We start from the raw sequence: 23,341 nt of genomic DNA on the forward strand, positions 1-23,341 counted from the left end.
CAAGCAATATCAGGGGAAATGACAGATTACATATTTATTCATATACAAGTAAAGGAATTGTTTAGGGGCAAGTGCAGGGGAAGGGTCAAGGAAATGAGCATCTTATTGCTGGAGAATGGTGAAGAGAGAACTGGATGGCCATTGGTTGTCCTGTGAAATTCTATTCAGGTACGGAATGGATTAGATGCTTTCTGAGGTCCCTTCTTGCTGTGATTCTGTGATTTTATGACGTGTAAGAAAAATGGCAGCTAGAAAGCTTAATTCATGTGTATATGAATGTCAACCAACCAGTCAACAAGCATTATTAAGAGTCTACTATGTGCTAATCATTGGGGATACAGAGACAAAAAAAAAGAGCAATCCCTGTCCCGAGAATCTTCCATTTTGTCGTTGGGTTTTGAATCTTATGCAGGGAACTTCTCCATGTTACTTTTGCCGTATTGCCTTGTTTATAATTTGGATTAATGAATCTGTTCCTTGAGAGGAAAGTGAACCAGCTGGACAGCTTCCTCCCAACCTCTTAATTGGTTTCCCTACTTCTGGCTGTCCCCTTTCAGATCCCTTTTCCGCCTGACTGTCAAAATCGTCTTAGTGTACAGTCTGATCGTGTCATTCTTGAATATCCTTCAAGAATCTTCCTTGGCTCCCTGTTGACTCCAGGGTAAAGTCACAAAGTCCTTTGTTTGGCATTTCAAGCCCTCTGCAGTCCTGTGCCTTCTTGCCTTCCCTGGCTCATTTCTCATTGCTTCCTTTCACACGCTCTAAGATCTGCCAAACTGATCTCCTTGTTCCTCATACGTGGCATTTTCTCTCCTCCCTCCAGGAGGGGTTGCCCTCCTGTAATGCTCCCTTCTCACCCATCTCTTACAACCCCTGCTGCCTTGGAGGTTCAGCTCAGGTACCACCTTCAACAGGAAGCTGCTCCTGATCTCGGAGGACTGTTAATGCTCCCTCCCTCCTCACGCTGTCAAGCATTTCCTTCTCTGTTTGTATGACATCCCTACTTGGAAGAATGGAGGGGCCTTGAGGGGTGGGATTGTTTTTTAGTGTTGTATCCCCAGCCCCTAGAACAACGCCTAGTACATGGTAAGTGATTAATAGAAGTTCGTTGAACTGAATTGAAGTGACAAGGAGTGACATCCCCTTCCCTGGAGGTCTTTGGGTGGATTCTGGATGATCACTAGTTGGAGATGTTGTAGACAGAACTCTTGGTCAGGGACAGGTGGTGTGAACTCTGAACACTGAGGTTCTGAAGTCTTCTGGTGTTTACCACCACATTGTGTACACTCCAACCATGGAGTATAGACCTCTCACCCGCTCTGGGAAAGTAGCTAGGGAAGTCCTGGGAGGCTTCTCGGGTCCAGTCTTGGGGACAGCTCCAGGCCATGTAGGGAGGAGGCCTTGCTCAGCCCTGCCCTGGGCTCCAGAGAGTCTGGAATCAGGGTGGAAAATGGGAGGCTCTGCCACAGCAGACGTTTTGAGGCTGTGCAGTGCTGGGGACACGTGTGGGGGCCGTGAGCTCACCCCTTCCCAGCGCTCTGGCAGCCTGTGCGTGCCACCGTGGAGGCGGCTCTGCCAGGAGCCAGAGCTGTGCCATGTGCTGCTCTCCCTGGCGACAGAATAATTTCAGAGAAATTAAGCCCTGTTCTCAGACTGTGTGTTTGCCTTTCTTGGTATCCCCAGAGCTCAGAACAGCCCCCGCATTCAGTAAGCACTTAATAAATGCTCTATGATGGATTGACTCAGGCCTGTGCCAGTGGTAGGGCTTTGTTGTCAGGGGAACCTCTGTGCCCCATTTAAGCAAACCAGACATGAGCTGGGGATCATGGTGGCATAATGTCTAGGGGATGTTTGTGAAAGTAAAGGTTGGATCAGAAAGATTATGGGGTCCTAGACCCAGAGCTGGAAGGAGCTCACAGGCCTCACAGTCCTGACTCTTGGTTTTTTCAGAAGGGGAAACTGAAGCTTGAGGTCACATAGGCAGCACATGTCAGAGGTAGTGTTTGAACCCAGGTCCTCTGACTCCAGTCAGGGCTGTTTCTCCAGTGAGCACCAAAGTGGAATCCAATCATGAAGCTCTGATAGCCTTTGATTCTGAACTTGGTCTGGCCACGCCCTTTCCTGGGTCAGTGCTCCCTGCCCTGATTATATGTCAATGAACCCAAACTGAAAACTTTCACATGACCTTGAGGTCAACAGAGACCTTTCTCTGCACCCATTCACTGCCTGTCTATCCTCCAAAGGACTACCTCTTCATGATGCCCTGTGCAAGATGGTTGATGATCTGCTGGTTTTGTCAACCTTGAAGTGAGATGTTTCAGGCTGCCTATGGATGACTATAGGGCAGCTAGGTGAGCATTGGCCCTGGAGTCAGGAAGACCAGAGTTCCAATCTGGCCTCAGACATTTACCAGCTGTGTGACCCTGAGCAAGTCACTTAATCCTGTTTGTTTCAGTTTCCTCATCTGTAAAATGAGCTGAAGAAGGACATGGCCAACCATTCCAGTATATCTGCCAAGAAAACCTCAAATGGAGTCATGAAGAGTCAGACTTAACTGAAATAACTGAACAATAATCAATGACAGAGATGAAATGCCAGCTGCTATTACAGGACTAAAGATCAGGGGATAAAATAACTGGGATCTATCCCCCTTTCACAGTATCCCAGAGCCTCAGAGCTAGACAGCAACCTCTCTCAGAGCCTATCTGAATCCAGCTTATAGCTAAATAAAAATACTCTCTACAGCAAATTTGACCAGTGGTCCCTTCCCTTCCCTTCCCTTCCCTTCCCTTCCCTTCCCTTCCCTTCCCTTCCCTTCCCTTCCCTTCCCTTCCCTTCCCTTCCCTTCCCTTCCCTTCCCTCTTCCCTTCCCTTCCCTTCATGCTTCAGACACTAGCGTTGTGACTTTGGACAAGTCATTAAACCATCTGTCTCAGTTTCCTTGACTATAAAATGGGGGTGATGATAACAGCACCTCCCTCTCCCAGGGTTGTTGTGAGGATTAACTGCTGCTATAACATATGCATGGTGCTTCTCAAGCCCTAGGGCACCATATAAAAACCTAGTCCTTATTATATTATTAATTAATTAAGTTTTTGCTATTATTGCTATTATTATTAAGTGGACATACCCCTAGAGGAGGTGAATCTTATCAGTCTTGACATCTCTATTGTCCACAAAACCAAAAGAAGGAAGATTTGCAGCTCTATGAGAGGCAAGCTCCCAAGCTCTTGTCCGGTAGGCAAATAACATAATTAGCAGAGCTGGATTTGTAATGTACTCAAAGCAATGAGACAATTTTCTAGGGTATTTGGCTGTTCCATATAATAGCCTTCATGATAAATAACCACAAAACGATCTCCATAAAATGAATTGTTGCCAATGTATAGATATCTGTTACAATGAAGGAGGGGTAAAGAAATTAGATAAAGTATTCTGGAGGACCTTCCAAATTAAATCAAAGTGAAACCCCTTGGTTTTGGGGATAGATAGTTGGCCACAGATTCAGGAGGCCTGGGTTCAGATTCTATGTCTGACATATACATTGCCTGTGTGACCCTGGGCAAGTCGCTTCTCAGATCTCTAGACAATTCTCTAAGACTTGAAGTCGAAGGGAAGGCACCAACCTAACCTGGTGGAAGGTGTTTCTCTTCGTGTAGCTTCCCAGACCAGTGAAGTCTTCAGGTTAGTCCTTGTTCCTATACTTTGATACTTGGTAACTTCAGTGCAAAAATGGGAATAAATCAATGTGACAAGAAATATACTGAAAAACTTAAACCAAGAACAAGAAATGAGAGAAGCCAAAGACTTCTTGATTACACAGAATCCTCCCACGTATAAACCAAAAAAGAACCAGCAGGTGCTAGATGTGGTAACTACTGAATAACACCATAAAATGAAGAGATTATATTTTAACAGACAGGAAATGACTTGCTAATGATGTGGGGTCATGTTTCAGTCAGTTGTACGTGCTAGGAAGGCCACCAATTTGTTAGAGCAAAATTCAAAATTATTATGAAGCTAAAAGAAAGAATAAAAATCAGAAAAAGGTCACAGTTGTACAATTTTTATGTTCTGTCATCAATTGTCATGCAATTGGAAAAGTGCAGTCCTGACTCATTCAAATAAAATATTAATTTCTATTTCTCCTTTTCTAATTTTCAAGATTTTCTCTTTTGTATTTCATTGGTTTTGTTTATTTGTTGGGTTTCTAATTTTTTAAAATGCACATTCAATTTATTATTTCCTTTTCTGTTTTATTAATGTATATTTTCAGAGAAATAATTTTTCCCCAAAGATTAGTTTAGCTGTATCCCAGAAATTTTAGTATATTGTTCTGTCATCATTATTTTCTTTCAAATAATTATGATTTCCTTCTATGATTTTTTCTTTGACACACTTGATATTTATTATTTCATTATTAAGTTACCATTTAGATCTATGTATTTTGTTTGTGCTTCCTGAACTTATGACTATGTTTATTAAATTACAGTCTGTAAAGGATGTGTTTTGTATTTCTGCCTTTTAAAATTTATTTGCAATATCCTGTGCCCTAATACCTAGTCAGTTTTTGTAAGCGTTCCATGTAGTGCTAAGAAATATGCCTTTTTTTTTTTTTACCAATCCCATTCACTAGATACTGTAAGTCTGTTAGTTCTAGTTTTTCCAGCAATTTTTCAATTCTGTATTTTCCCTTTTGTTGTTCTTTTTGTCAGGTTTGTTAAATACTTCTAATATTATTGTTTTAATAGCTATTTGTCCTTTCACGTCAGTTCATTTTTCCTTCATGGATTTTAAGATGTTTTAAGCAACTTCTAGAAAATGAAAAATGACTAATGGATGGAAGGAAGGACATAAGGACAGACTATAATAATAATATCTTATATAAATTTAAGCAATTTAAATAAATTGTCAAAATGTGGAGAGTAAAAGAACTCAAAATACCTAACCCTAAATGCCTTAGTCAGACAATTCTTGACCTTGTTTCCAAACAGAGATAGAAATCAAAGGCAATTCTAGTTTAGAAGGTAAGCTCATTTATAAAATCTTCTACAACAAAATATTTGATGATTATGAATACTTTTATTTCATAAAACAAAGAAAATGAATGGAGTTGAAACCAGTTCAAAAATAATTTGGCAAGAAATTCAACTAAGCAAAATTATCCCAAGAGGATTTAAGGTGAAAATGGAAGGGGGAAAGCAAACAGAAGAAAGATGGAAAAGATCTACAGAGATGTTCATGGCAAACTTCCTCAATATCAAGGAAAGTAGAATCACCGAACTTAGACCCTAGCTCCAGATGTTCCAGTTCATAGTTCCAGATGTATTTATTGGCAGGTAAAAATTCGCACTGAGAACAAAGACAGGAAAAACCATTAGATTAGATTCAGTATGTACAGAGGATACCTTTTCTGGAGTTCACACAATTATGAGGTCACTGAGGGATCGATTCACAAAAAATCTGAAAAATTGGAGGATCCCAAAGGTATGAAAACAACCTTGAACCTTGTTAATATTATAAAAAGAAGACCAAAAGAATGTGGATAACAGCTGATCTCAATGCATTTTAATTTTTAATTCTTTGTCCTTTTATCTCTCAGAACATGGTAGGTATTTAATACATTCCTGCTGGCTTGCAGATGCAAAATGGGAAGATATATGAAAACTGAAAGTGAAAAATCCAAGTTGAACAGGGATTCTCTAGGGATGGAAAAGTCCTCTAGACTCTCCCATTTGTGGATAATGGTGGGATTAAATTCCAGAGCATTGAACCTCTTGAAAGAGAAACATGGTCATGCAAAGGAGTTTGGCCTGACCATCCATACAAGACAAACATCCGAACCAAGTGAGTGAAGGATGGCTGCTGAAAGATGTACACTTACTGAATCTGTCCATCCTCCATCTCTGTCTGTCTTCATACTTATATAATATTTATACATAAAATATATTTACGTATTTAATAAATAGGATTATAATGTGTTTGAATTTATAATATATAATAAATAGATTTTACACATGGAGCATTTATGTTTATATGAGATTGGGACATCTCAGTGGCCCCCCAGCTCTCTCTGAAGTCAGAGGGGCTGAGGTGAAATCCAGCCTCTTGCTTATTAGCTGTGTGAGCTAGGGCAGGCTTCTCATTCTCTTTGGGCCTCGGTTTCCTCCTCTGCAAAATGAGGAACTGGACCTCCTACTTCTAAGGTCCCTTCCAACTCTGAATCTAATGGACCAGTGCGGCAAGAATGAGCATTGTGTGAAATAAGGTGTGAAAGGCAGTTGGAAACCAGAATATAGAGAGTCTTAAGGAGGAATTGGTGGGAAGGAGGGATGTCTCTGATGGGGCAATCCTCTCTTTCTCTGTTAACCTGTGGAATGATCCCAATATTTCTGGGGTCAGTGTAGGTAGGCCTGTGCCAGGCTGGATCCCCACGTGGCCACCAAGTGCATCGCCAGAGTGTCTGAACAGAAAGTGATATGATTTAAATATGGAGGCCAGGAACAAGACACCCCCGCAAGGCCAATGCTTACTCCCCTCCAAAAGCCTGGCCCCAGTCCTTTCAGATTTATGCTTTCTTGGGCCTCGGGTTTCATTTTATGAGATTTTTGTTCCTATTTGTCAAGCAGGAGGTCTGGTGTCCATGTGTTTATATGTTCCAAGAGTGTTGCTAAAGCCTTAAATGGGGGCTGGGTGAGTGTCATGGTGAGCAGAGCCTAATTCTTCATCAAATCCTGTTGAACCACATTGGGATGAGTAGGTCAGGCTGGAAACTTGAGAAAGTTCTCTGCTAGGGCAGGCTCTCCTTGAAGTTCTGGTTCCTAACTGTGAAAGTGTACACTGGGGAGCCTCCTCTGGAGGAAAGACTCAGCGAGGGTCTGGGTATTTTCATTTCACATCAAGGGCCCTTAGCGGGAAAGGGAAAGGGAAAAGAATCACCATTGATTAAACGCCTATTATATGCCTAGTGCTCTATGAAGATGACCTCATTCCATAACTTTAGAAGTCATCTCAGCCAGTCCTCTTCTTTTACAGAGGAGGAAATCGAGGCTCAGGGAGTCAAAATGATTTGCTCGAGGTCACACGGTAAGTGGCAGAAACAGGATTTGAACCTGTGTGATCTCTGGACCTCACAGCAAACCTATGATATTGACTAATATTTACCAATATGGATATTTACTAATGTGGTCCAGTAAGATCAGCAGGCGCAAAATCATCCCTCTGAGTCATACTCTCAGATAGATATGCACAGTATATAAGGTAAAGTGGGTTTGACCTTGGAAAAAAGCTGTGGCAAAGGTTTCCGGCAGCCCTTTTTGCTCTTTGTACATGGTATGCAGTTTCCCTGGGGCTCTTTGCAGGAAGGAACTCTTGGCTGGACTCTAGGGGTCAGGGCTCTTGTAGAATTCTGAAGATGCTCTTCCTCGGTATGTCAAAATTACCTCCTGATGTGATGGTTGTGTTTCTAGGGCCTATAATATAATAAATATACTATACTATAATAAAACAATGGAGGTTCACATTTTCTCCTTTCAAAGCTGACATGACTGTGGGGGAATGGAAAGGAGAAAGGCAATCGTTGTCTCCCTCCTTCTCCCTCCAAGAGATTTTCTCTCAAGGACTTTGTAGCACTGTTCCCCTCCTAGGATGGTTTGCTCTTGGAATATCAGGTTCCAAACTGGCTGGCTCTTTTGTCCCAACAGGGCACAACTGATTCTCTATAACCAACCACAGGACATTAATTGGTTGGCATCATCTGCTTTCATTCAATTTTCTCATACCTAATCTATGCTTTTGATCTAGAAAAGGTGTCTAAGAACTAACACCTAGCTTATATCCTTGACTGATCTATTTGTTAACTCAGTCAAAGAGTTCTTTTTACCTGATAAAAGTACTTGTTAGTCACATTAATTGGGATTGAGGGAGATGGTGCCATAGCCCCAAAGAAGCCACAACTAACACCAAACTGTGAAATATGGCTTAGCAGGAAATCCTTCTTCCCTTGATCTTGCTACAAAATGACTTTTGCCTGCCTGCCCACCTTTCTTCATCACTAATTCCTGCTGGTAGGGAGCCTGAACAAGTCAAAAAATAATTTGATTTCAGTGATATTAGGATTTTTTTAAAAAAACATTTTTATTCAGAGAGCCAGTTGTTAAATATTTACCAGCACTCACCTGGTTGAACTTGATGATTTCCAAAGTCTCTTCCTATACTTGAGTGCAGGAAAACTGAGGCCCACAGAAGGGGCATAACCTTGCCCAAAGTCATACCTCCAGCAGGTAGGGAATCTAAGTCCTCTGAATGAAAATTCAGAGATTTTTCTCTGTGCTTTTAGGAGTTAAACAAATGGTGCTAGTAGCTATTCTAACAATCATTTTTGTAAGCCATTTTAAGCTAGCATAATAGTAGTAGTAGTAGCAGCAGCAGTAAAAACAGGGCAGCAGTACCAGCAATAGCACCAGCAGTAGTAGCAGTAGTAGCAGTAGTAGCAGCAGTGGCAGTAGTAGTAGCAGCAGTGGCAGTAGTAGTGATGGTAGTGGCAGCAGCTGCAGCAGCAGAAGCTGACATACTCTGTACTGGCTTTCCTCACCTACTGAACGTAGTTTTGTGATTTATCATGACAGCAGGAAGTCACCTGGAACAAAGGTGGCTTTACAACCAGAAGAGGGAATCAGGCTTCTGCCTTCTCTGCTTTGAGGTTTGCTTGGGTTTCTTTGATGTACCACAAAAAACCACCCTGGCCTCAGAGCTCTCCCTTGGATCCCTGCATCACGCCTCAGATCTGTACCTGCGTGGTGGGGCAGAAAAGTCTCTGCTTTGTATTTTGGGTTTGGCTTCTAGCTCAGCCAGTCAGCACTGTGTGACTTTGGACCAACCCTTTCCCCTTCCAGGCCTCAGTTTCCTCATCTGTACAATGAAGTGTTTGAGTAGACTCAGCATCTCTGACATTCCTTCCAGCTCTAAATCTATGATCTCTCAAGATCTTGTTTGCCTCTAGGGTGTTTGACTCTTGGAGAAGGATGCTCCTGAGTACTATATTACAACATGACTTCAATGCCCTCTTCCAGGAAGTCTCCCTAGGTTTCTTTGGTTAGGATTGACCTTCACCTCTTCAACTCACTTTAAACTTGTTTCTCTCATCTCTGACATACTGTTCTTGTCAGGCTGAGTGTGTAGTTATCTTTGTTGGCATCTATATCTGTTTGGGGAAAGGGTCATAGGTCTAGTGCTGGAAAGGATCTCAGAAGCTGACTTATCCAAGTCCTTCATTTGAGAGATGAGGAAACTGAGGTCCGTGGAAATTAATAAGTGATTTGCTACAGGTGTTTTGTCCTCACTCTGCTCTATGTACCTTTGAAGTCTTCCCAGTGCTGAGTTCAAGGCTGTGCACACAGCAGGCAGTCAAAAAATACATTGGCTGTAGTCTCTTTTCTGGCTTGAGTAGGGAAGGTTGGTACTATAAAAAAAAGTTACATCTTAAGAGGAGAAAGCATTTTGCAGAAAGCAGAAAATGTTCAAGAAGAGTTACCTGGGCAATTGGTTGGAATCTTGTCTCTGCTTCTGATTTGCTATGTGACCTTGAGCAAATCTGGGACTCAGTTTCCTCATATGGAAATATAGGTGACTGGGCTGAATGATCTGTGGGGATCCTTCTAGCTGTTGATCCCGTGGTTAAGCAAAATTAGAAAAATGTACAAAACACTTAGAAACCTAGACCAACTTGGAAAACAGAATGTAGAACAAAAACTCACACTGAAAAAAAATACCCCAAAGAAAGAAGAGACAGAGATTGAAGGCAACAAGAATCACCTTCTGAGCTGGCTGAAAAAAATTTGAAAAGAGGTTTCTTCTAAAGAGCTTTCCATCCACATGCTCCCACATCAAGACCTCTGTTTAAACCTGTGGATAACTTCCAAATCCAGGGGAGGCTTTGAACCTTGGGTTCCCAGTCCCTTCTTGTCTTTGTCTCTTCCCTTGCTCTCTCTTGGGGACGGGCTGCTGGGAGAATCCCTGGAAGCTGGCATGAGCAGATCTCAGCCTCAGAATTCTGAGCTTTGAAGATGGTGTGAGTGCCACAACATGTAGACAGAAAGCATGTGAGGGATCATTTGAAGAGAATGAGAGAACTTACTAACAATGAAATAGAACAAGAAAGGAAGACCTCCTTGAGGAGTGACATGTGAGCTGAACCTTGAATGGAGGTATGGAGGTAGGGTTCAGAAACCTGGGCATAGGGGACAGCCTAGGCAAAGACATGGAGGCAGGAACCTAAAAAAATCCTTTACTCTGCTGTTTCCTCTAGGGTAACTGAGACATGTTTGTTCCTTCTCAGTCCCTGGGGAGTTGTGGAGAAAGGACATTTGATTCCTGTAGAACTATCATGACAGAGATTCTCAGGACGCAAAGACTTGGGTTACAAGTTGGGGTATTATCTCTGTCACTGCTTCATGAGCCCCCACCCAGGAAAGTGAGGAATGCCTGACAGGCACCAATAAGAATGAAGACACCAGCTCCTCACTTGTAATATGACATTCAGAGTGTTACAGAGGAGCCAAAACAGGCATCTCCGGATATCAGTAGACCCAGAGGTATATATGGATCCCCAGCATCTCTCACAGCCTCAAGTATAAAAGGCTCTCTGGCAGAAATCTTGTCCCTTGTAAGGTCTATTGCTGTCTGCTGGTCCAAGGAAACCCCGGGGAAGGGAGGGTGTTTCTCTCTCTTTCTCTTTCCTTCCTTCCTTCTTTCTTTCCTTCCTTCCTTCCTTCCTCCCTCTTCCTTCTTCTTTCTCTCCCCTTCTTTTCCCCTGTCTCTCTTTGTCTCTGTCTTTTTTCTCTCCATTTCTGTCTTTCTGTTTCCCTCCTCTCTCTGTCTCTGTTTTTTTCTCTCCATTTCTGTCTTTCTGTTTCCCTCCTCTCTCTGTCTTTCTCTCTCATGCAGTTTCTTAGATGACACGGATGAGTTTCCAGAGTCCTCAAGGCTTCCTTGTGGCCATCTCCCCACAGAAGAGGAGGGGGACCTTCCATTCCCTCTTTCTCTGGTGACCACCATGGTTGCTCCCAGTACCATTGGCCTGGCCTGGCCGGGGCAGCCCTTCACTCTCCTTTGTCAGGGAGCGAGCAGGAAGGGGCAGAGATACCATCTGTGCTGAACCGAAATGAACCTTTCCCTTTCAGGATAATTAGAAGTAGCAGGCGCTTCAGAGGCCTCTGTGACAATGGCCTTGATCATTTGGAACTTAGTTTCCCCTGACAGCTGAGATCATTAATCATGGGAAAATCCGACTGGCAGCTGATTCTGTCCAACACAAACCAGGACTCAAGCAGTCATGACCTAAGCCTTGGCTAACTGGTAGTCAAACTTCCCATTAATGCCAATTAGAGAGCTAATAAGGGAATTAAAATTGCAAAGCTGCTTTATCCTCAGGTGAGAAATGTGCCGACTCATCACTGGAAGGCAGCACAGCGCTCCATCCCCCAGCCCTCAAAATCTGGCCTCTTTTCAGATACTTCAGGAGACCTGATCCAACAGACATTCACTGAGTGTGGATGAAGTAAAAGTCACTTTGGTAGACACAGGAGGCCTGATCCCAAATTCAGGGCGATTCTCTGGGTCACTTTCTCTGTAAAGAGGGAATAATGGTAATTCTATATGTGAGTATTTCATATGTATAAATATAAAGGAGCAAGAGGGAGGGAAAGAGAGAGAGGAAAGGATAGAGAGGGAGAGAAAAGGGGAAGGAGAGGGGGAGTGGGGAAAAGAGATTAGTGGGTGAGCTCCTTGATAACAGAGGCTTTTCCCCTTTGTGTGTGGATTCCTTTGGCCTAACACAAGTTGTAGCTGCTATTTGGTCATTCTTCGGTTGTGTCCAACTCTTCATGACCCCAGTTTGGGCTTTTCTTGGCTAAGATACTGGAGTGGTTTGCTGCTTCCTTCTCTGGCTCACTTTACAGATGAGGAAACTGAGTCAAACTGGATGAAGTGACTTGCCCAGCATCACACAGTGTTTGAGGTTGTGTTTAATGTCAGGAAGAGGAGTCTTCCTGATTCCAGGCCTGGTGCTCTGTGCACTGCCCCAAGTCGTTTGGCACACAGTGAATGCCTTTTCACACACTCATTCATTCACTCCTTCATTCCTCTTTCCCTATACAGTAGGTATTTTCTCCTGGATTAGAATAAAATCTCCTTGAGGGTAGAGACTGTCTGGCTTTTGTCTTCCCATGCCCAGTGCTTACCACAAGACTGGCACATAGGAAGTGCTTAATAAATATTCATTCAAACTCTCACTCTTCATTCATTCATTCATTCTATGGCTGGGCAGTAGGTCAGACTTTCTTTCTGTGCATTACACCCCAAGGCCCCCTCCCCATCTCTCCTTCCTTCTGGTTGAGGACACCCTGATCATTCTCCAGCTGCTGCAGGGATGACTGCAGGGAGTGTTCTGTGTTCCCTTCTGGCCTCGTCCACCCTTCAGCTCTGAGCGAGGTCACATCTCCCCGTGCCTGCAGGAGTTAACGTCTCTCACTGTCCAGCTTGGACTGCAGAGCACCAGAGTCTCCAGCTTCCTCTTGGGGAGCATCATGCTCTGATGTGGAGGAAGATAATTATCACCATAGTCACTGTCATTGCGTGCCCATCGCTATGTCTTGGGCACACTGCGGAGAGGGGGGTAGGACAAAGAAAAACAAAGGAAACAAGCACAGACCTTAAGAAACTGACCTGGAGCTAATGAAGAAGAACCACGGGACATGGACCAAAGCTGAACCCGCTCAATCTCCATCTTTTACAGAAGAGGAAACTGAGGCAACCAGGGTGGTGAAGGCCTTTTGAGTTTGTGTTGCCTGAGGATGACTTGAAGGAAAAGGGGATGTTCATCAAGGAGGAGAGGTCAGGGTAGGGCACACAATAGTGTGAACAGAATGGAGAGAGCTCTGGGCCTGAAGTCAGGAAGACCTGAGTTCAAATGTGACCCTGGGTAACTCCTATGTCAGGCTCAGTTTCCCCTAACTATAAGACAGGGATAATAATAGCACCTACCTCAAAGGATTATGGAGGATCAAATGAGATTACTTTGTAAAGCCCTAAGCACAGTGCCTGGCACACAGTTGGTACTTAATCAGTGCTTGTTTTGTTTCTTCCTTCTTCCTATTATGTGTAAGAGGATTTCATTTATTTAGGCTGGCTCCAGAGGGAGGATCCAGGATAGATGTGACCAAAAGATAAATCAAGGCTGATGCCAGTAGTTAGAATTGTCCCAAAATGGCCTGGGCTGTCTTGGGAGGGACCATCCGTATTGCTGGGGCCAAACCAGAGGCTACAGGTGACTCATTGTTAAGAAGGTTTTAAAGAAGTTCCTCTGTCAGGGGTCTTTTGGATGGGGCAGAGGGCCTGAAGACCCCGAGGCTCTGAGATTCAGGCATTCTGGGTCCCAGAGAATGTCACACAGTCACTCAACAATGAAGCCAGGATCCCGAGTTCCTCTGACGCCGCACTCTGACCCAGGGGCTCTTCATCTCCCTTGTGTCCTGGCCCCTTCGGCAATCAGTCTACAGAAGTCTGGGGACCCATGTTTTTTATACATAAAATGAAATACAGAGGAAATTAATTATGTAGAAATAGTTACCAAATATTAACCAAAGAACAAGTCCCTGGGTCCTAAGATAAGGGTTCTTGCTCTATAATATGCTGCTCACTCTACAGGCATTTTCCAGAAGAGTTCAAGGTCATGATGGCATCTTTGGAACAAGCATGTAACATCCCAAGGGGACTCCTTGGGCTGACAAGAATTTATTGAATGGAAAGTTCTGTCATGTTGGTTTAAGAAATAATGACAGCGTACTCCAGGACTCTAGGGTCCCTCAGCATCCAGGGGCTGGGCCGGTTAACTGCCTGCCCTGCGTGATGGTTGCTTGGGCAGAGTCTTCCTTGCGTTCCAGGCATGCCAGGCAGCTGGAGATTGCCTCCTAATAGTGACCTCAGGGTCAGCATGAGGGGAGGAATGTCATGGTGAGCAAATGCCCATGCTCCCAGGGACCCAGGGCCTGCCAGAATCATCCCGTGCGCATCTTAATCCAAACAGGATTTGCCTGGCAATGACAAGGGGGAGCGTTGGATGCCCTGGCCAATATTCTCTGGGAAAGAGGGCTCTGGCCCCAGGGAGTCTGTCTTGCCCCTCTGAGTTCTGACCACCCACATGGGAACAGCACAATGGGAGCCTTCTATTTTGGATCTGGTGCAGAAAGACCACATTGAGATGGCCAGGGGGTAGCAGGGGGTGCTGGTCAGTGTCAGATAGACAGTCGAAAAAAAGGGGTGAGGGCTGGTTGATGGCTTCTATCCCCTGGCGTTCCTGTTAATCCCGTGGTGTCTTTCCCAAAATGAGAGAAGCTCATGTGGGAATGCACAGCTATAAACAGTCCATCTGGCTTTTGGGGTGCCTCCTTTCTTACGTGGGCATACCTGCGTACGTGTGGAGTGGGTCTACATCTGTAAGTATTATTCAGGTGTGTTGCATAGATATTTCCTGTGTGTGACTGTGTGCTTATATATATACACGCATTTCCATGCTCAAGTGTTCATGTTTGTGCATGTAAGTATTTGTGTGTAAGTAGATATGTGTGTCTATATGGGCATAGACATCATGGGTATGCTGTTTACATATACACACATGCAGTTTACATGCATAATTATGCAAACGTGTGGATGTATGAATAAACACACATGCAAACATGTGAACGTGCACACATGCATGTGTATGTATACAGGTGACTGTCCTTTATGTTAGTGTGTAGGTGTTATGTGTTTGTGGATTATGTGTTCAGATATTTACAAACATATTTATATACATCATGTGCATGTGATTATATGTGTTCTGTGTGCACGTGTGGGTGTGACAGAGACATACAGACACAGGATGGAGCAGGGCGGGCCTACATTGGTCTCTGAGAACCAAATTTAGGCTAAAGTCCACCCCCCCCAAAGCCCTTTAGCTTCACTCTCCCTCACACATTGTCTCTTCTGATGTGCCCTCCGACCCTCCTTCCTCCTCCCTCTCCTTTCCCCTCCCCAGCCCCCAGCCGGCTCCCTGCTGGGCCCCAGGCTGGGAGCGACTGAGTGATCTTTGATTCTTTCCTCTTTCTCATCCTCATAAACAATGTCCCATTGCAGAAGGAGTTCTGGATATGGATTCTGGGGACCCGGGTTCAAATTCTGACTTGAATTTATCATCTGTATGACTTTGGACAAACACCCTCACTTGTCTTAGCCTCAGTTTTCTCATGTGTAAGAGTAGGGGGTTCAGAGATAAAAGTGTCTCTGAGGTCTCTAACATTTCTTGCTCCATTAGGCCCCCCCTACTCCCTTGGGAGCAGCTCCTTCCCCCTCTCCTTCAGCTCCTCCCCACTTCAGGCTCTTATTGGCTCGGCCTGTTCTGACTCCCTTCGAGGCTTTCTTCCTTTGACCAGCCTGCCCATACCCACCAGCTCAGACCCTCTAGGACTCAGCTTTCCTAATCAAAGTGCTTCACAACTTCCATTCCTTTGGGTCCAAATTCCCCTAAGACTAGAATTCAAGGCTCTGCGGACCACCCTCAGTCTCCTCTTTTCCTTTCCCTTCTCTTCCCAGGAGCCCTCTGCTCAGGCTAGAAGAAGACTACAGTCAGATCAGAGCTGGCAGGAAGGAACTTTTGAGTCCCAGAATCAATGCCCTCATTTTAAAGATGAATCAATGGATAGAACTTTTATTAAACACTTACTGTTTGCAAAGCACACAGCATACATATACATTGGGGGGAGGGATGCACAATAGATATGGGAGGCTGGAGCTTCAAGTCAGATGGGAAGGTCCTGGGGTCCTTAGGATGCAGCAACAGCCAAGTGGATGGTCAGGCTCTTTGACATTATACATTTCTGATGCTGAGCCATTTGGCAGCGTCAAGGACTTTGGTGACAAGAACTGTTCTTTTTGGCTGTTGGGAGCTGTGGCCCCTGCAGGAGCCTGGGCACTGGGCTGGAAGCCTGGCTGCTCCTAAAGTTCTTGGGTTCAAGGTCTTGGGCTGTTTCCATCCGGGTTGGAGGGCTGATTCAGACCCCTGGTGCTGTCACACAGCTCACCCTGGGGTCGCTCAGCAATGTCAGAACCCCCTGCCAAACTCTGCTGTGGCTGCAAAAGGACCTTGTCGTCCATATCATCATCCCTCAGTGGCCACTAGGGTTTAGGCACAATGTCCTACAGAGAGATTGGTCCCAAAGTGGAAGCAGAGGGTCCCTGTCCTGGGGGCCCATCAGCAGAGGCTACATGGCCACTGTTTGAGTGGATAGGTCCAATTAGATGGCCACCAAGATCCTTTTGACTTCAACATTCTGTGAAAATCCAGCATGGTACGGGGGAAATAAGTGGGATTTGGAGTCTGAGGATCTGGGTTGGAATTCTACCTCTGATATTTCCTATCTGTGGGCCCTTAGGGGTGAGACTCTCTGGACTGCTGTAAAATCCTGCAGTTTTGTGTCTCTCTGGGGATGGAATTGTAGTCTACTGTTGATCTCACTGCGTTGACTAAGTAGTTCTTATGGGCTGGGCACCATGTGAGGGGTTAGAGATACAAGGACAAAAACCAGAGTCCCTGGCCTCAGGGAAGCCCTGGGTTCAAAGGCTGCCTCTTCCAGCATATATTGGCTGTGTGACTCTGGGCAAAGCACCAGATCTCTCTGTACTCTGGGTCACTTTATGAGACTTAGCTGTAGCGAAGGTGCCAACTGTATAGGTGAAGGGGTTTCTCTAATATTGGAAGTTCTTATACCAGTGACATGGCAGGCTCATCCCTGGCTTTAATTCTTAGGGAGAGGGCATTGTCAGTGGAGAAGGACATCTATGATGTTTTGAGGACTGAATGACTGCCCAGGCTACCTGAGATTAAGGCCAAGTTTGAATCCTGGACTGTGCTTTGGCTTTGGCGCTATCAAGTGGTTCCTGGGCAAGGGTTGAGACTTGTATTATGTGGCCCTTCCTGCACCCCTGCCTTGTTCCTCCTCAGTTATCCCGGGTCTGGGGGCGGGGAAGGCTCAGACTACGATGGCAGGCTCCTTTGTGCCTCAGCTCAAGCAACCCACCCATGCCCTCAGCTGGCACCTACTTCCCTCCCCTGAAAAAACTTTGTGTATATTTTCTGTTCTAGGTGACCATGTTCCTCTCCTTTCAATAGAACATAAACTTTTGGAGGCAGGGATGCTTCTGTTACTGGTAACCCTAATGACTAGTATGGTAAATAGGTTAATGCCTATGGAATGAATGAATGAATGAATGAATGAATGAATGAAAACAAGATGGAGCTGGATTTGTGGGCCTCTAAGTTAGGGCCCCCTCCCCCAGTTCTAAATCCAGGCCGCATCCTCTTTCAAAGGAAAGAACTTCTCAATCAACCAGAAAGCGTCTATTAAATACCTACTACATGCTGGACTTTGTGCTAGGTAATTGCTGTTGGTTAATAAAATAAATTGTAGGCCTTTTAAGAAAGCCAAACTGAGGCTCTTAGTCAGACCCAGAAACCAGGAGGTGGAGGAGAACAAGGATTAATGCACCGAGAGCTGGAATAACAATTATTGTGGACATTTCAGCTGGTTGGACACAGTGGGGGATGGGGAGAACCTTCATGCATTTGGATTTTGTTTTTTTGGAGAGAGCCCCTTCCCTCCTGCGTTGGAACCCTGGGACAAGAGGGGGCTGAGGCTGCTCAGAGCTATTGATGGAGGGATGGCCTAGTCTCCTACAGTCCCTAGGGAGTCAGGGGGAGTTTGGCAGCAGCCCCGGGGCCTCCAGATTTCAGGAGGAGCTCACTTTGGGCTGGCCTCCTCCACTCTGCAGCGGATGTTGGCTAAATCAGCCCACACTGGGCCTGTCAAAATATAAGCAGAGTGTGGCAAATGGGATTAGGGAGGGATAATGGAACCTTAGAAATTTCCAAGAAAAGCTAATAAAATCAGGCTAGGCTGGGCCTTGTCTGCATCTCATTAGCCACTCTCTCCCGGATGGTGGGAGGGAGGGAGGGAGAGAGGGAGGGTAGGCGGCGGGGCCTGCAGGCTCCAGATGGGAAGCAGCCTTTCCTGGGCAGCAGCCCCACACCAAAAACATGCATTTCCTGGCACAGCTGAGGATTTGGAGCCTTGCTTTCCAATCCTCTATTTTGCTGGTTTAGTCTGCCCTGATTAGGTCCTGGATGTTCAGAAAGGGGAGAGGCAATGTCTGGTCTGACTTAGCTCACTCCCTACATGGTGCAGAGGATAGAGCCTGATCTTGGAGTCGGAAGCCCTTAATTCAAATCCAGCCTCAAACACTTACTAACTATGTGACCCTAAAAGTCATTTAACCTGCCTGCCTCTGTTTCCTCATCTGTAAAATGAGGGTGATAAATGGGCACCTGTCTCCTAGGATTATTGTGTGGATCAAATAAGAAAATGTTTGTAAAGGGCTGTATCATCCTCATTTTGATGATTGCTATACCTTCTTCCCAGGCTTCTAGATGGAAGGTGTCTTCCTTTCTTCTCCAGTATCTCCTACAGTGTGTGCTGACTCTTAAATAATCCTCTGGAAAAACAGGGCCTTTAGGGTAAAATTATAGATTTAGAGTTGGAAGGGACCTTAAATGTCATGCAATCCAAGCCTTTGTTCCACAGAGGAGGAGGAAACTGAGGTGCAGGAGAATTAAGGGACTTGCCCAGGGTCACACAGCTGTTAAGTGGCAAATCTGAGAGCCGTTCCCTTTTATTTGCAGGATAAAGTATGAACTCGTTAGTCTAGCATTCAAAGCTTTCTACAGTCTGGTCCCCATCTTCCTTCCAAGTCTTATCTCCCACAACTTCACAACCCCCAACTTTGTCCTCCAGATGGTGCTAAGCTTGAGTTCAAATCCAGCCTCAGACCCTTACTAGTCGTGTGACCCTGGCCAAGTCACTTCATATGTGCTGGCTTCAGTTTCTGTAAAATGGGGATAATAATGGCATTTATCTCTCAGGGTTGTTGCGAGGATGAAATGAGAGAATATTTGTAAAGCCTTTTATAAGCCTCCAAGTGTTACCTAAATGCTTATATTATTGTTATTGTAGTTATTACTCCCTGTCAGTAGGATCATGGATTCATTTATCACCTCCACACATGTGCTTATACAGATTACTATAAGAGGACTGGTTTTCCTCTTCACCCCTGCTCCAAATCCTAAGGTAGGAGCTTGAAGTTTCCTCATCAGCCTGAAGAGTGAATTACCACCCCAGCCTTCAAATGATATCACTGCTAGAATAGGAGCATGAGCGTGTATCCTGGCACCTCCTGGAGTACAGGTTTCATTGATATGGGCTAGCTCCAAGACAAACCTGTTGACTGGGACTGGTGTGTGTGTGTGCATGTGCGTGCGTGTGTGTGTGCGTGTACATATGTATATGTGTTGGCTCTCGTAGGGAGACCCACCTATTTGTGCTGACCTAGAAAAAAGAGTCTCCACTGGGGATGGAGGGACATGGGATTTTTCTTGTTTCATCTTTCTTTGACAAATCCTGAGATGCAGCAGGTAAGGGGAAATAGAGGGCAAGGTTTCACCACTGCCACCACCATGAAAAACGGTAAATCCCTGACTTATGTCAGAAGCTGACTTGGAAAGTCACATTCTTACCTATTCAGTTGAAATTCTTGGCCAACTTTTGCCTTCCTCCTGCCCCTCTGTACCACCCCCCTTCCCAGCACTGGCCAAATACCAAAAGCCTGGGCTACCTATCACCTATTGAGTGACAGGGCACTAAACTTGGAGTTAGGAAGACCTGGGTTCAAATCCTACCTTAGACACTTAGTAGCTGGGCCATCCTGGGCAAGTCATTTGGTGCCTCAATTTCCTCATATATAAAGTGATTGGACTTGATGAGCTCTAAGGTCCCTTCTAAGTCTCACTCTATGACTCTATGACCTAAGAAGGGACTTTCTGACCCAACAAGATGGTATCCCCTGGTGCACTTTTGTAAACAGTATGGGCATAGACAGATACACATGTGCTCGTTCATAGGTCTTCCTAGAAAACATTGTTCTGGAGCTCTAGGCAGTGTGGGAGAGGGCATTTCTGCAGCAGTGATAGCCTCAGAGGAGCCAACCTTCTATGAATAGAAAGTGAATTTGCTGTGTCCTGCCTCTTGGAGAATGAGAAGGAAGAGACAAAAGGTGTAAGACAGAGAAGCAGGGGTCCTCTCCTCTGCATGTGGCCATTGAAGTGAGCTGGACACTGACAGTGTGTCTGATGGGAAACAAGATTCTGTGTCTAGCAGACCCAAGCAATTTCCTTTTTGTTGAAACTCAAGCCCTCAGAATGGTCTATAAAGTGAAACATCTGCATGCGTCTCTGTGGGGTTGAAGAAGAGCTCACTGGGATGTCATCTTGTTGTCTTGGTGGCAGACTTTGGTTAAGTTTCCTTTGGAAAGTCCAGATTAGAAAGGGGCACCAAACCTGGAGCTCTCTAGGGCCCTGTGGAAAAGTGGGACCCAGAAGAGTAGGAGATGATGTTCATGTTTATGGGCTATTGTAGATTTTTCAAGTGTTTTCAGCTGTGACCTTTTCCCATCTTCTGTATTTTCTGTGGGATGAAATAAACACTGTCTTGTACCTGATATCAGCATTAGTACCTTGCATGCTTGTATGGGATCTGGAGGGATATTTTCATTCACATCTGTGAAGCTTAGGTATGCCCTCTATTTTGAGATTTTCCAGAGTAAACTCTGAATGGGGCAATATTATCCTAAGAGAGAATAATAAGAGCTTTTTTGGTCCTCCTCACCCCAAGATTGGACTTTGCCTATATAAGTGCATAGTGTTGGGTCATATTGCAGAGGAGAAAATGAAGGTTAAGTGACATACCGAGGGCCATAGAGCTTGTAACTGTTCAAGGAAGGGCCCAAACCCAAATGTTGTTGTCTCCAAGTCTAGCATTTTATCACCTGTGCCTTGTGAGTTTGATGGGAACAGAAGGAAGTAAAGAGTAAAGAGGATGTAGAAAGAGGGAGCCTGGTTGACTTGGATGCCATAGCAGGAAATTGACACAGGTCTCCAAGCATGGAAATGACATGGTAAAGGTCAAGGTTCTGATGTCACCTGTGGGATAGTTTGTAAAATGGAGATGTGTTCATCTGACTTTTCATGACTCCACTTGAGGTTTTCTTGCAGAGATACTAGAGTGGTTGCTATTTCTTTCTGCAGCTTATTTTACAGATTAGTGAACTGAGGCAAATGGGGTTAGGTGACTTGACCAGGGTCACACAGCTAGTAAGCATCTAAGGCTGGGTTTGAACTCTGATCTTCTTGATTCTAGGCTCAGCACTCTATCTGCTGTGCCACCTGGATTATGAAGGTAGAGATCTACTGACACCAGGATCATCGGGGTTGCCACTATGCCAGTGGGAGTTGTGACAGAAATGGTTGATAGAGCTGTGCATGTTCAGTACAGAGAACAGTAGACTTGGGGTGATGGGACATGAACGTTGCCTTTAATATCTGAAGAGCTGTCATGGAGGAGGTGAACAGGGCTGGTTCTGTTGGGTCCCATGAGGGGGAATCATGAGCAGTGCAGGGGAAGCTGCAGTTTTAATGTTGGGTCAAACCACCATGCCAATGAGAGCCATTCCGAAGGGTGATGGGCCATTTGGAGATGACCTCCTCAGGGTCTTTCCAGCAGAGCCTGTATGAGTTCTTGTTGTAAAAGAGGCATTACTTCTGTGTAAGGGTTGGACCAGAGAGCCACTGAGGCCCCTTCCCGCTCTCCAATTCTGGGATTCTGGAAATTAAATGAGGGGACAGCAGGGCTTGTCTTTGGATCCCAGTGGCTGCCATACTGAGGTGGAGCCCTCTTTATCCCTGAGATTTGGAATTATACTCTGCTTCATTTTGAGGCCATCTGCCTGTCTTAATTAATTAATTAATTAGTTTGTTAATTAATAAATAAATTGATTCATTCATCCCACAAACATCTGTTCACTGTCTGCTTGCTGTGTACAAAGCCTTGTTTCAGGCTATAAGGATGTACTGAGTTTGATAGGAAGATCGCTGAGCTCTTGGAGCTCCAAAGCCGACAAGGGCCAAAAGACCCAACAGTACTGAACATTACGTAATAATCAGGACATTAAAAGGGTATAAAGCAAAGTGCTTTGGGAGATCTGTGAGGGAAGGTTAGTGCTCCCCTTGGCAGGCTTAGCCCCTGGCCTCCATTGGCTTCACCTTTCTGAGTCTCATTTTACTATTGTAGGAAAAGAGGAATTAATAATTTCCTCAAAAGGGAGATTGTGAATCCCTTTCCCTATAATAAGTCATAGTAGATTTGGAATGAACCTTAGATATATTATTTTATAGATAAGGAAACTGAGGCTCAGACAAGGAATGATTTGCCCAGAGTCCCATAGTGAGAGGCAGAGTGGGAGCTTGAGCCTGAGGGATTTCATCGGCCATCTGGTCCAATCCACACACAAAGAGAATCCTTAGAATGTCCCTGACAAGTAGAGCCATTCTGTGCCTGAAGACCTCCAAGGAGGGGGAGTCTGCCACCTCTCAAGGCCACCTATCCCACACTGGGCAGAACTTATTGCTAGGAAGCTTTTCTGACCTTAAGCCTCAATTGTCCTCTTGAGAATATCTGTCCTTTGCTTCTGGCTCTGCCCTCCCGAGCTTTGAAGGATAAGGCTACTCCCTCCTTCACATTGCCGCTCTTCAATTATCTGGACACTGAGTATGTTCTCCCTGAGCCTTCTTCATCTCCATCCACATCATACTGTCTGTGCTCCAGCTGTCAACCTCATCTCTTCGCTCTCTTCCCTGCCTACCCCAGCTGGTACCTTGGACTCTGCCCTGGGTCTCCCAGGTCTGACAGGAAGCTTTCACCTGATTTTGCTGGGTACCTCCATCTTTCATTTCTTTGTTTCCATCCATCTATTCATCAATTTATCCATCCATCCATCCATCCATCTATCTATCTATCTATTTATCTATCTATCTATCTATCTATCTATCTATCTATCTATCTATCTATCTATCTCTATCTTTCCATCTACCTATTTGTCAAAACTAGTTCCTCCGCTCTCAAATACAGCACTCTTTCCTTTACACCCTCATGCATCCTTTGCTAACTAAGTGCTAGTTGGATATTAAACTCAGTGACTTCTATGCTACCAAAGGCCTGCATACATATGTTGTCAGCATCCTGAGGCAAAGTCCTGGGTGCTCCACCCTCGTTATGGCTCTGGCTAGTGTGATTATAGATAGAGATGGAAGCTGACTCCAGTATCAATGGCGCTGCTTGGATTGTGTCTTGAAATACTTGCACAG

The sequence above is a fragment of the Notamacropus eugenii genome, chromosome 1, assembly GCF_028372415.1.
Source record: "Notamacropus eugenii isolate mMacEug1 chromosome 1, mMacEug1.pri_v2, whole genome shotgun sequence".
NCBI classification, from domain to species: Eukaryota; Metazoa; Chordata; class Mammalia; order Diprotodontia; family Macropodidae; genus Notamacropus; species Notamacropus eugenii.